The sequence below is a fragment of the Myxine glutinosa genome, chromosome 1, assembly GCF_964187855.1.
Source record: "Myxine glutinosa chromosome 1, kmMyxGlut1.1, whole genome shotgun sequence".
Lineage (NCBI taxonomy): Eukaryota > Metazoa > Chordata > Myxini > Myxiniformes > Myxinidae > Myxine > Myxine glutinosa.
Genome location: NC_136261.1, coordinates 422,141,602 through 422,156,484, shown reverse-complemented (window position 1 = coordinate 422,156,484; position 14,883 = coordinate 422,141,602). Strand labels below are relative to the sequence as shown.

The following is a 14,883-nucleotide window of genomic DNA, read 5'->3' as shown; positions in this document are numbered from 1 at the left end:
TTCCCCTTTACTACGCATCCAAAGCACTTGGGAAGCCATGAAGATCCGGCGCGATGTCCCAATAATTGGCCAGCCATGCTTTCGGACGAGACTCATATCAACGTAGCTCTCAGTCGAGCCCGTGTCGACCAAGGCGTTCGTTGTCTGACCCTCAATCAGCAGTGGGACGGCAGTGCTGGACAAGCCATGCAGCCCTGGAAGTGTCGGGACCTCCAGGGGTGGCGATCGAGCCTCGTGCGTGGAGGTGATGCTGGCTAGCGTCAGGCGTGAAGCTGATTGAGCCTCGCTCGCTGAGACGATCCCGGCCAATGTCGATCGTGAACGCCGCCCTCGTGATGCATGGCATACTTTTGCAAAATGACCCTTCCGGGTGCAAGAATGACATGTCGCTTCCGGTGCCAGGCACGCAGACCTCATAAGATTTCGATTTCCACAGAAAAAGCACTTTGCATTACTTCCGGCAGAAGTGGCCGCCAAGCTCGTATCTTGAGCTCCAGGAGTGTCCGTTGACTCTGAGTCCAATGGAATGTCAGCAACCATGCGCTCCACAGTAGCGTCATTCTCCGGGCGTCTCTCCCCGGTTAAGCCAGCCGTGACATATGGGCGGCCGTACACCTCTGATTGAGTTTGTGCCTCGTGAAGTACGAGGGCCAAATCGTGTGCCCCTTGTAGCATTAGAGTCGGCGACTCCAGCAAACGCTGACGTATGGTCGGGGAGTAAATCCCAGAAACAAATGCATCTCGCATGAGGTCGTCACACACCTGCTCGTGCATTCGGACTTCGGGGGTGCATTCCTTGCCCAGACAACGAAGCTCTTGAAAGAAGTGGTCAATGGACTCCGAAGCGCCCTGCCTCCTCGAAGCAAGCTGGTATCGAGTGTAGACAACACTCCGAGTCTTGATGTAAATTCGACGTAACTCTGTTACAGCGTCAGTATAAGTCGCACAATGAGAAATGTAATCATGGACGGTGTGCGTCACATGAGAATTCAGAACGGCTAGCTTGAGCTCTTCCATGAGGTCCGTATGAGCTTGTAGATAGCCTGTCAGCAGGCTCAGCCAGTGTTTGAGCTGGCTCGGCGTGTCCATCGCCTGAGGGTCTCTTCCGAAAGAATGTAGTTGTAGTAGTTTGTGAGACATGTCAAACTCGATCAAGACGAGAGAAGATTCTGATTAAATGTTGTAAAAATCAGGATACAACAATGTCTCCAATTATGAGTCTAATCAGAATCATTCTCTAGTAGGTATCTGAGGAGTAAATCAACAAGCATAATATCAGCACACTACAATCATCCCAGCAAGAGTGGATATATCATCCAAGCAATCAAGCAAGCAATAGGCAATGTAATTCTACTTACCATCCTAGACATACACATGGTTAACACACAATAAATGCCACAGGACTGTCCTCTGCTCCGAGTGACCAAGATCCTATCGGGGCGCTCAGTGGGCAGTAGTTGTATGACACCTGGGCTTCATCTTGGACACAATTTCACTACACCTGTGATCGATATAATAGATCTTCACATTGGTTGTACCTGTGATCGATACAATGGATCTTCACATTGGTTGTACCTGTGATCGATAGAATAGATCTTCACATTGGTTGTACCTGTGATCGATGGAGTAGATCTTCACAATGGTTGTACCTGTGATCGATAGAATAGATGTTTGCATTGATTTAAAAGTGATCTTTGAATGAAACACATTTGAAGAAGAAGAACCTTTTTTGTATGGTGAGGAGAGTGAAGAGTTCCGGTTAAAGTTCATTTCACATTAAATAAGATAAACAATGAACTTATTAAATTATATTGAAGGAGCTGGGGCTCCCACGTCGATCGGAAGAATGGACGCGACAAAAAGCTGGAATTCATCCGAGTTGCTTTAATCAAACCAAACACTCAGGCACTCTGAAAAGCCCGTTTATCGGGCAGCAATATATATACATATTATCCCGGAGCGTTTGCCCAGGAAAGGCGAGAGGGGGCGTGGCCCAGCGTCCTGGCTGCGGCCTGGCAAGTTGAGGGCGAGCCTGCCCGGGCGTCCTGGACGAGCCCGGCATGGTGATCGCTCCGCGTCCTTGATAGGTGCAAGGCGATTGTGAAAACCCAGCGGTAGCCGCTACAATATAAACTTTATTATAATATAAACATTAATCAGTAATCACATCGTCATGAACAGGTAAATAATTTGATTGATTTGAACCCAAATAATCAGATCAGTTTGTGATGAAAGTTTATTTCACTAAATGTACAAAATGAACGGAATCATCAACATCATAAACCCCAATAGCGGGTCTAACGGGGTCCATGAAGTTCCCCCTGAACACGTGCAGGACCCACGAGTCCCCGAAACACGTCTACTCTGTCGCCTCGCAATCCAAGAAGAACCCAAACCATTCATGGTCCCCCGGCACGGACAGGACAGTACATTGATTGTTGTGATGTGCGGAGTATTTGTTATTACATTTACACAAACACCAAGACTTTGCATTCTCTCCTAACCCACTCTCTCCCCCTTTTCTCCCCATGGAGTTTAAACAGATTCCGATTTCCCACCGATGACTCACCCTCACATCGACCTCCCAGTAATGACGACCTGAGGAGAAACAATCACAGGAAACAACTCGTGTCCAACGATCAAACCGATCAGGATGTTCCGGGTATTGATAATTATCGGTCCAGATTAGAGTCGCCTTCCTGAGATCCCCGGAGATCTTGATCCATCGATTTGCAGAGTTTGGGTCCAGACTCGGGCTCCGTCCATCTGCGGACACCACACGGGGTCACGGACATTGTTCGACAAACGGACAAAAACATTTGTCTTTTTATAAACTTTGTGAATCACATTCATCACAAAAACTTTTATAACAATTGTTTTGATTTATTTACTTCACGAACAACAACTTTATTTAATTATTTACTTCACTACCAACAACGTTATTTCTTTCTTTCTTTATTTATTTACTAAACTACCAACAACCTAACTTGTATTATTTATTGATTTACTTCACGAGCAACAACTTTATTTATTTGTATATTTACTTCACGAGCAACAATTTTATTTCTTTAAACACACCCTTCTATCTCCATGATGGATCTTTGAGTTATTTATTTATGAGGTGGGGTATTATAGAAAGTGGGGTGGGGCAGAGACAGAGGGGAGTACCCGGTGTAACAGGAAATCGCTTCCTGGCAGGAATATGAAGAGATGAGGGGGTGGGGGACTGGGGGAGGGACGAAAGCAGGGAGGGGAGATGTGGGAGATATTTGGGAGGAGAGGGAGGGGGGAGAGGGAGGGGAAGATGGCAGGGGAAAGGGGTGGGTGGGGGGGGAGGGATGGGAGAGCAAAGCCTCACCAAATATCACTATACTGTACACTCTGTGAGGTAGGGGTGGTGCAAGGAGGGGATTGGGAACAAGGGAAAGAGAGAAAGTGGAATATGAAGAGGGTAAGAGAGAGAAAGTAGGTTGGGGGAGAGACAGAGGGGAGGGAAAGAGGAGGTTGGGGGAGAGCGAATCCTCACCACATGTTACTATACTGTGCACTCCAGGAGTTGGGAGGGGGGGTGGAGGAATAGGAGGGAGGGAAAGAGAGAGGGAGGAAAGGGAGGAATTGGATCTGGAGCGGAGGGAGATGAGGAATGAGGAGTGCACAGAGGTGGGGGGGGGGGAAGGGAGATGGGAAATCCTGCAGGTGTGACACCGTTTAACAGGTCGACACACACATTGATGAGTCCCTCTGCACCTGTGAAACATCGGGATGATAGTTTATAGCTCGGTCGGGATTCAAAACCAGGTTAGAAACCTTAGAGCGAGTGTGGACACCTCTCCGACATCGTGCTTGTCCCGTTACTTTCATCCTGTCATTTTTTTTTTATCTCACCTGGAAGAAGTTCAGGGGAGCTTATGCAATGGCGCGTCATCTGTCTGTCCGCAAACACTTGAAACTTCTCCGAAACCGCTGATGGGATTGCGACCAAATTTGGCACAAATGATATTTGTTGTGTTGTGACTAAAGTTTGTTCACGGCATTAACAAAAAATCGGGGTCTACGAGGGTTTACCGGGGTCAAAGTGGATCCAGGTTTGACCCCCCAAAATAGGAATTTGCTTTTTCCTCTGACACTACACACACGATTTTGATAAAACTTCACCACAACCTTCACCCCCCGTGGTGTACAAATGTTTTTTCAAGGCATTGGAAAAATTGGGGTCTGAGGAGGTACACGGGGCGAAAGGGGGGGGGGGAGGTTTACCCCCCAAAATAGGTATTTCTTTTCTTGATTTAACGTCTTATTATATCAGTATGATTCTGCATGCTGCCCTGTCTTCTAGCAGCCATTGAAATTGGTTTCAAATACCTTTAGGCAGTGCAGTATGCTGCTTATTCTACCAGGTGAGCACCAGGGGTATTGCTCCTATGTTTATGTCTCCTCCCCCGAAGGTGGCCGGAAGCATTATGTTATCGGGTTGTCCGTCCGTCCATCCGGGCTAAACCTAGTTTTTCACAGCAACCACATGTGCGATTGAGACGCAACTTTCAGGGTAGGAGTGGCACCCATGTAGAATGTTTTTGTGATAATTGTGACGTCGTAGGGCACGTGGTATGGTAGCCATCTTGGAATAAACGCAAATAATAATAATAAATTCTCAGAAACCGTTGAATGGAAAAATTTGAAACTTGACACATTATGAAGTACTCCCATTCCGGTGTTTCCCAATGGGGAACAAAAACATGATAATGATGACATTGAAGGAGCTGGGGCTCCCACGTCGATCAGAAGAATGGACGCGACAAAAAGCTGGAATTCATCTGAGTTGCTTTATTGAAATCAAACACTCAGGCACTCTGAAAACCCGTTTATCGGTCAGCAATATATATCTATTAACCCAGGGGGTTTGCCCAGGCCCGGCGCCAGGGGGCGTGGCCCAGCGTCCTGGCTGCGGCCTGGCAAGTTGAGGGCGACCCTGCCCGGGCATGCCCGGGCATGCCCGGGCGTCCCGACCGAGGCCTGGCAAGTTGAGCGCCGGCCTGCCCGGGCGTCCTGGACGAGCCCGGCATGGTGATCGCTCCGCGTCCTTGATAGGTGCAAGGCGATTGTGAAACCCTAGCGGCAGCCGCTACACACGTCCCCCCAGAATCGACTTGCACCGGCAGGGTCAACTTGAGGGGGGTCCTGATGACCCGGCCGAAGCGACCCCTGGCGGGTCGTGGGAGGGGGTCCGGTGAGGTGGTGGGCGGTCGAGTGGGGGGCCCCGTGGACGGGGGGCGGCCTCGCCGCGGCGGAAGGGCCACCCGTGGTGGGTGGTCGACGTCCACGTGCGCCGGCTTGAGGCGGTCCACTGCAATCCGGTCCGACCTGCCGCCGATGTCGATGACGAACGACTTGTCGTCCCGTCGCAGCACCCGGAAGGGCCCGTCGTACGGCGGCTGGAGTGGCCACCGATGTGCGTCGTGACGCACAAAAACATACTCCGCTGTGCGGAGTGCTGGGGGGACGTAGGACCGGGGGTCACCGTGGTGGGATGTCGGCACGGGGGCAAACCGTCGGGCGGCCTCCTGGAGGTCCGAGCGCTGGTGAGCTGCGGACCAGGGACTGGTAGCGTCGGGCACAAATTCGCCCGGGACGCGTAGCACCTGGCCATAGACCAGCTCGGCGGTGGATGCCTGGAGGTCCTCCTTGGGGGCCGTGCGAAGGCCCAAAAGGACCCACGGCAGCCGGTCGGCCCAACCGCCGTCTTGAAGGCCGGCCATGAGCGCGGCCTTCATGGAGCGGTGGAATCGCTCGCACAACCCGTTTGCTTGGGGGTGGTAGGCCGTAGTACGGTGGAGCTTGACCCCCAGGTTGCGGGCGACCGCGCCCCACAGCTCGGAGGTGAACTGTGGTCCGCGGTCTGACGAGATGTCCGCCGGTGCGCCGAAGCGGGCGACCCAGGTGGCGATGAAAGCCTGCGCCACGTCGGCGGTGGTGGTGGAGATGAGGGGAACGGCCTCCGGCCACCTGGTGGTCCTGTCCACCATGGTGAGCAGGTGTGTGAACCCCCGTGACGGGGGGAGGGGGCCCACCAGATCCACGTTGACGTGGTCGAAACGTCGTTCGGGCACGGTGAAAGGTGCCAGCGGGGCCTGGGTGTGTCGGTGGACCTTGGCCCGTTGGCAGGCCGTGCAGGCGCTGGTCCAATCGCGGACGTCCCGACGAAGGCCGTGCCAGACGAAACGCGCCGACACCAGCTTCTGGGAAGCTTTCCGGCCCGGGTGGGAAAGGCCGTGGAGGGAGGCGAAGATGCGGCGTTGCCAGGTGACGGGCACGATGGGGCGAGGCTGGCCTTGGGAGACGTCGCAGAGCAGGACAGTGTCCGCGCAGGGGATGTCGGCCAGGCGGAGGCCCGTGTCCGCCGCCCGGAGGGCTTGCACCGTGGTGTCGGTGGTTTGGTCCGCCGCCATAAGCGCAAAATCCACGCCCAGGTGGACCGCGTTCGCGCTGGCCCGGGAAAGACAGTCGGCCATGGCGTTGTTTTTGCCGGCGACGTGCCGGATGTCCGTGGTAAACTCCGACACGGCGGAGAGGTGGCGCTGTTGGCGGGCCGACCATGGCTCCGTGACCTTGGCCATGGCGTAAATCAACGGCTTGTGGTCGACGAACGCCGTGAAAGGTCGGCCCTCCAGGAGGTGGCGGAAATGGCGGACGGCCAGGTGTAGACCGAGGAGCTCCCGGTCAAACGTGCTGTATTTGAGCTCGTTCGGCCGGAGCTGCCGGCTGAAAAAAGCGAGTGGCTGCCAAACCCCGTTCACCCATTGCTCATGGACGGCGCCCACCGCGTAGTCGGAGGCATCCGTGGTGAGGGCGATGGGAGCGTTGAGCACCGGGTGAGCGAGCAGTGTTGCGTCGGCGAGGGCCCGCTTTGAGCTTTGGAAGGCCGCATCCATTGCTGCGGACCAGACGATGTCGTGCTTGGCCGGCTTGCCCCGGAGGGCTTCGTAGAGGGGCCGCATGAGGTGAGCAGCGCGGGGCACGAAGCGGTGATAAAAATTCACCATTCCCAGGAATTCCTGCAGGGCCTTTATGGTGCGGGGACGCGGGAACGTGGTGATGGCCTCGACCTTGGTTGGCAGCGGCACGGCCCCGTTCTTGGTGATGTGGTGGCCCAAAAATCAACGGCCGTCGTGCCGAAGTGGCATTTGGCCGGGTTGACGATGAGGCCGTGCTCGCTGAGGCGCTCGAACAGTGTTCGGAGGTGGAGGAGGTGCTCGGCCCGGGACGTGCTGGCGACGAGGATGTCGTCCAGGTAAACGAAAAGGAACGGCAGGTCACGCAGCACGCCGTCCATCAAGCGCTGGAACGCCTGAGCCACGTTCTTGAGACCAAACGGCATCCGCAAGAATTCGAATAAGCCGAACGGCGTGATGACTGCCGTTTTAGGGACGTCGGCCGCCCTGACAGGTACCTGGTGATATCCCCGTATGAGATCAATTTTCGAAAAAATGACCCGTCCCGCCAGACGGGCGGAGAAGTCTTGGATATGCGGGATCGGGTACCTGTCGGGGGTGGTAGCGTCATTAAGACGGCGGTAGTCGCCACACGGGCGCCATCCACCCCCCGGCTTTGGCACGATGTGCAGTGGCGAGGCCCACGCGCTATCGGAGCGCCGCACGATGCCGAGGTGCTCCAACGCGTCGAATTCGGCCTTCGCTACGGCGAGCTTGGCTGGGTCGAGGCGGCGGGCCCTGGCGTAGACCGGCGGGCCCGTGGTTGGTATGTGGTGCTCGATCCCATGCCGTACTGCGACGGCCGAAAACGTCGGCCGCGTGAGGGCCGGGAACTCCGTGAGCAGGCGAGCAAACTCGTTCGCCGCCGGGACGGTGCATGCCAGCTCGGTCGGCGCGGAGCTGCTCAATGTGCATACCAGGGAGCTGAAGGTTTCAGCGTTGATTAAACGACGCCGTTGGACGTCCACCAGCAGTCCGTGTGCGCAGAGGAAGTCGGCGCCTAGCAGAGCCACGGGCACGTTGGCGGTTACAAACGTCCAAGCAAAGCGTTGGCCGCCGAAGCAGAGGGTGACGTTGCGCGGGCCGAAGGTGCGGATAGTCGATCCGTTGGCCGCAACTAAGGAGGGGCCGCAAACCGCGGATTGCCTGTCCTGGTCAGAGGCGGGTATGACGCTCAGTTGGGCGCCGGTGTCGCACAGGAAGCGCCGTCCGGACGCTTTATCCGTGATGAACAGTAAGTTGCCCGTATGGCCGGCGCTCATGGCTGGTAATGAACGCCGGCCCGGCCGTTTCCCGGCCTGCCGAAGGTGCACGGGGGTCGGCATGTCCGGGCCTTTTGTCCGAACCTGGCATGATAGTAACACCACGCTTGGTCGGGTGGAGGTGGTCGGCACGGTAGAGCGGCCGCCAATTGCGTCGGCAGTTCGGCCGTCGACCGTGCCGGGTGCTCGGGCGCCATGGTTGTTGCGTCGGACGGCGGTGGGTCCCATGTCGCCGCTGCGATGCGCCGTCCTGCAGCGGAGATCTTGTCGGCTTCTCTGGCAAGGGCCCGGGGATCTGTGATCGTCGTGCTTGCCAGGGCGAGGCGTACCGGGTTAGGCAGCTGACGGAGGAACAGCTCCCGGAACAGGAATGCCGGAGAGTGCTCGCCGAGCAGTGAAAGCATGTAGTCCATTCGCTCGGAAGGGCGCGTGTCGCCGAGCTCAGGCAGTTCGAGCAGGCGCCGTGCGCGTTCCGCCGATGGGAGGGCGAAAGCATCGAGGAGAAGCTGCTTAATCGCGCCGTATTTGTCAGCGGCTGGCGGGCTTTCGAGGAGGCTCAGGGCGCGGGCTGCGGTAGCCGACTCGAGCGCAGCTACCACATGGTGGAAGCGGGTGTCGTCGGCCGTGATGCCTCGCAGGGCGAACAGGGACTCCGCCTGTGCGAACCAAACCGCAGCGTGAGCCTCCCAGAAGGTAGGCAGTTTAAGGGCGACTGCCGTGTCCATGTCGATAGGTCACCAATGAAGGAGCTGGGGCTCCCACGTCGATCAGAAGAATGGACGCGACAAAAAGCTGGAATTCATCTGAGTTGCTTTATTGAAATCAAACACTCAGGCACTCTGAAAACCCGTTTATCGGTCAGCAATATATATCTATTAACCCAGGGGGTTTGCCCAGGCCCGGCGCCAGGGGGCGTGGCCCAGCGTCCTGGCTGCGGCCTGGCAAGTTGAGGGCGACCCTGCCCGGGCATGCCCAGGCATGCCCGGGCGTCCCGACCGAGGCCTGGCAAGTTGAGCGCGGGCCTGCCCGGGCGTCCTGGACGAGCCCGGCATGGTGATCGCTCCGCGTCCTTGATAGGTGCAAGGCGATTGTGAAACCCTAGCGGCAGCCGCTACAACATCATCGGTGAAGTGGTATACCAGCCAAAAATGTTTTAATCGAATTCCTTATCATACTAAAATATGCAATTTGGCATCTGTCCATCTGTCTGATATATTTTTGACGCCAATACATTCCGTCCTTACTTATCCAATCTGAACCAAACTTGGCAGGATGACCAAGGGTTACATAATGAAGGTTGTAGTGCAATCATTTGCCCCCCTCCTCAAGGGGGGTTTTCTCCCCCGAGTCGGTTTTCCCCGCCATTGCCATCAATGGGTTGCGTGTTGGGGTGTATAGCCGTATTAAGTTAGCTTATCGTGGCGTTTTTCCAAAGACGCTTTGAATAACAAAATTAATAATAAACGCATATTATTAATGTTATGACAAAACAATATTAATACTAATAATGTCCCACCTCCCCATGGCGTTTTTCCTGCAGTGATAACGTGTATAAATAGCTTTTCGTTATAATGGCGTTTCCATGTGAGCAACAGCTTCTACAGGAAGACAAAATATTATACACCACAAACACGAATGCTTAGCTTTTTAAACAGTCGCTAATGCTCTTTATAACACTAAATGAAGAAATTTGGAGGAATCCCAACATCCATGAAGTAAGGTTTGCTTAAAGAACCGAGCGAAGATCTATGGTACTCTATATAACCCACAAATGTTGAGTCCATAACATGGCCCTTTCTACCACTACCGTGGCATTTTTCTTAGCGAAATTTTGAAACTCGCTCCCTCTGTTTAATATGAAACAAAGGGAGGAAGAACGGTATGTGCTCATTTACCAAGCAGCTAGCTAGTGCTTGCCAAGCCAGCCGTTCCTTAACGGTATTGAATTGAGTGCTTGCTCGAATGCTCAAACAACTTGGCGATCTCTCCATAAGAAACTTGGTAAATGAACACACACCCAATGTTGTTGAGACCCGACTTTCGATCGACTGTAATCTATACACCCCAAAGAGGAATGCCCCTTTCTGCAGCTCCCGTCGTGTGCTGGTGTACTCGTATATAAGTTTAAATTAGGGTTAGATAGGTACCTGGAAGCTTTAGAGATAGAAGAGTATCGGGATATTGACAAGACGTTTGTGTTGCTTCAGTTTGGATTGGGAGATTGTGTGCATCTGGGTGAAGTGGAGTGACGTGTCTGTGGGAGGTCTCGTCAAGGGGTGGTGTGTGGTTAATGTTTTGTGTTTGTTATGCAAGAACCGCCATCGCCCAAACCTCCCTCCTCCCCTTCCCCACCACCCCCACCCCTAAAAAAACAAACCACATACAATTGCTTTTTTCTCTTTTATTTGAATTATTACTCACTCTGACTTACACACACACACACACACACACACACACACACACACACACACACACACACACACACACACACACACACACACACACACGCACATGCACACTCTCACTCCCTCACTCACTCATTCCCTCACTTACCTACGGACTTGTTTACCAGACTGATGTCCAGGTGCGCTAAAAACAAAAGACAAGTCAGACAAGTCAAGTAAAAGTAAAAAGACAAGTAAAAAAGTCAGACAAGTATTCGGAATCCTTTTTAACATAACACGAATGTAAGCACACGTGGGCATCGTGGGGAGGGACACATTAATTTTACTAGAGAAATAAATGAAATAATAATAATAATGAAATAATATTTACCGATATGAACAGTGATGTGGCTTTTGTTGAAATTCAAAAGATACTGTTTAGATTTTGATGATTTGCGTGCGATATGATTCAACGGATGTTTATATGAATCGTTTAAAATAAAAAAGCCTTCAATTTCTCATGTTTTGCCATCGCCATGTGCAGATTCGCCACGATCCCACAATCGATGTTTCTATACGTGAACGTACCCGTTTCTTTGCGAACGGATACGTTTTTCATGGAAGTCCTTCACGAACTTGCTGTCCATGTCTGACGTGCGACTGAAGGTGCTACATGAATGTGGAATTTATTGGTTTCATGCTTTATCATTCACCGTATCTGCATTGCCTGTTTGCTTCTGGCCTCCCACCCGTACGTAGCACGGGTATTTCTCTAGTATCGGTAAATATTATTCCATCGTGTTTCAAATCATGATCGATACACTATGATTGTGATGATCGTGATCGTGAATCGTGATCGATAATCGTGTTCACAATCGCTATGTCGTATGTACTCCCGATACGTGTACCAAATTCCTGATACGTGTAACTGTACCAAATCAACAGTTAAAAGGCTTTTGAGCCGATAGCTGTTACGGCCTTGGCAAGATCGATGGAGACAGCGATCTGTTAGATCTGATCCTCCTTCATGCCGAAGTGCAGATCCTCCTTCATGCCACATCCGATCGATGCAGCCATGCAGCGATCGGTGCAGTCGTTTGTGCGGCACACCGTGCAGCGATCGGTGCAAACGTGGACTCCCACACTGCCACATCCTGCTGATACTTGCTCCCGCATGACGTTATTTTCCCGGATGCCGCACAAACGGCTGCACCCATCGAGATTTAACGGATGTTTATATAAATCGCTTAAAATAAAATAAAAACCTTAAATTTCCGATATTTAGCCTTTTGATTTGGGCCTCCCACTTGAAGCCCCGCCCATAAGGCGGGTACTGTTGCTCGACGTAAGAAGACGTCACAATGAACGTCATGCAAACGCGAATGTTATGCGGGAGTCCAAACCTGAGAATGCTGGAGACTAAAGCTGAAATTGGGAAAACGAAATCGCCTATTTTACTCCTGGGGATCCCAGGATTATCCACCCAAAATATCTTTGCGATCGGTTCAGCAGTTTTTACGGTACCTTCGAACGGACAGACAGACATTTGGTGAATTATAGTAAGATATCAATAAATTATTTTTAAAATGGGAAATATCAATTAATTATTTTAATTATAAAAGGGGGAAATATAAATTAATTATAATTTCTACCTCAAATTGAATCCAACGTCACATAATGTCGGATGTGATTTTACATTGATCATTTCACAGGGATTCACAGGTTATTGGATTCGATGAAAACGGTTATAATGCAAATATACAATGTATTATGTGCAATGCATGTATACACGTCACGGACGTTGTTATGGATGTTAACTTGTTGCATTACACATAAACCGCCTAGTGGTTGATTATGGCATGCATGGTAATGTGGTGGGGGATGCTCTTTCGGCGTCACTTCAGGTCTGCACGTGGGACATGACTTGCATGAACTGACATCGGCTTCGTCTCCTTTTCCACAAGTGGCTGAAACGGTGATCGGTTCGGATCTTCTGAGGAAAAGGTTTGTTCGGAGTTTCTCATTTTATTATTAAAACTGAGAAGGATATTCTGTAAAATGATAATTTGAAGTGATTCTTCATAATATTAATAGAGAGATCGGACGAACATTGTGATTATACACAGCACGATATGGCAAAGCGATGTGGATGGATTATGGCGAAACGAGGGGATGAGCTGGGTGGGTGAGAGGAAGCAGAAGCTGATTCGTATTAGGTTCAGGTCTGAATCCAGATCCGGTCTATCAGTGGATACAAAGCGTTACCTGTTTATCCTGGTGGAGGTTTGTGCGATACCGAGTGTCGTTCTACTTCGTTACCTGTGAAACTAATCCTGATGTTGGCTTCATGGTTAATGTGGCTGCTTTAGGATGTTAGGGTGGTGCCGTTAAAATAACACCAGGTGGGTTGACTCGGCCTGTAATCCTTTTGAAGTCGGCAAAATGAGTACCAGACTCCCGGAAACAGGGGGCACTGCATCAGTGGCGCGCGAAACTGGAAGTGGGTTGTTCTTGAGTGAAATAGGTTTTAGGTCACGTGACATAAATCATCAATTTTCAACCAATTCACTTGATGGAGATATATATATTTATATATATATATATATATATATATATATATATATATATATATGTATATATATATATATATATATATATATATGTATACATATACAAATATGTGTAGCGGTTACCGCTGAATGTACACAATCGCCTTGCACCGGCCAGAACATGGCCAGACGCGCCTCTCCCGGGCATGCCCGGACTCACTGTTCCCGGGCACGCCCGAACCTCCCGGGCATGCCCGGTCTCGTCTCTCCCGGGCATGCCCACTATCGCCTTTCCAGGGCTCGCCCAGAGCGTCCGGGCATGCCCGCTATCGCCTTTCCAGGGCTCGCCCAGAGCGTCCGAGCATGCCCGCTGTCGCCTTTCCAGGGCTCGCCTAGAGCGCCCGGGCATGCCCGCTCTCGCCTTTCCAGTGCTCGTCCAGAGCGCCCGGGCACGCCCATCCTCGACTTGCCAGGCCGCAGCCAAACACGCCCGGGCAGGTCCGGACTCTCTTTTCCAAGGCTCGCCCTTGACACCCGGGCATGCCCGGTATAGCTTTTGCCGGGCAAACTTCCTGACATAAATGTGTATATATATTGCTGCCCGATAAACGGGCTTTTCAGAGTACCCGAGTGTGATACTGTAGCGGCTACCGCTGGGTTTTCACAATCGCCTTGCACCTATCAAGGACGCGGAGCGATCACCATGGCGGGCTCGTCCAGGACGCCCGGGCAGGCCCGCGCTCAACGTGCCAGGCCTCGGTCGGGACGCCCGGGCATGCCCGGGCAGGCTCGCCCTCAACTTGCCAGGCCGCAGCCAGGACGCTGGGCCACGCCCCCTCTCGCCTTTCCTGGGCAAACGCTCCGGGATAATATGTATATATATTGCTGCCCGATAAACGGGCTTTTCAGAGTGCCTGAGTGTTTGGTTTGATTAAAGCAACTCGGATGAATTCCAGCTTTTTGTCGCGTCCATTCTTCCGATCGACGTGGGAGCCCCAGCTCCTTCATTGGTGACCTACCGACATGGACACGGCAGTCGCCCTTAAACTGCCTACCTTCTGGGAGGCTCACGCGGCGGTTTGGTTCGCACAGGCGGATTCCCTGTTCGCCCTGCGAGGCATCACGGCCGACGACACCCGCTTCCACCATGTGGTAGCAGCGCTCGGTTCGGCCACCGCGGCCCGCGCCCTGAGCCTCCTCGAGAGCCCGCCAGCCGCTGACAAATACGGCGCGATTAAGAAGCTTCTCCTCGACACTTTCGCCCTCCCATCGGCGGAGCGCGCACGGCGCCTGCTCGACCTGCCCGAGCTCAGCGACACACGCCCTTCCGAGCGAATGGACTACATGCTTTCACTGCTCGGCGAGCACTCTCCGGCATTCCTGTTCCGGGAGCTGTTCCTCCGTCAGCTGCCTAACCCGGTACGCCTCGCCCTGGCAAGCACGATGATCACAGATCCCCGGGCCCTTGCCGGAGAAGCCGACAAGATCTCCGCCGCAGGACAGCGCATCGCAGCGGCGACATGGGACCCACCGCCGTCCGATGCAACACCCATGGCGCCCGAGCAGCCGGCACGGTCGACGACCGAACTGCCAATGCAATTGGCGGCCACTACACCGAGCCGACCACCTCCAGCACGACGACCGGGGCCTCCACCTGACCAAGCATGGTGTTACTATCATGCCAGGTTCGGAGAGAAGG

General features: G+C 52.9%; 1 protein-coding gene across 4 annotated transcripts in view; it reads left to right on the top strand.

Moving 5' to 3' along the window:
* LOC144889631 (uncharacterized) overlaps nt 1–14,883 on the top strand; it is a 756,734-nt gene that overhangs the window by 577,880 nt on the left and 163,971 nt on the right. Inside the window, exon 1 of one of the 4 annotated variants that reach the window (XM_078770619.1) lies at nt 12,539–12,639. The exons of 2 other annotated variants lie outside the window; for them this stretch is intronic. The gene's annotated coding sequence lies outside the window, so the exon portion shown is untranslated. Of the gene's footprint in view, nt 1–12,538; nt 12,640–14,883 lie in introns of those variants that run through there. One more of the 4 variants, XM_078770621.1, reaches the window with a different exon arrangement.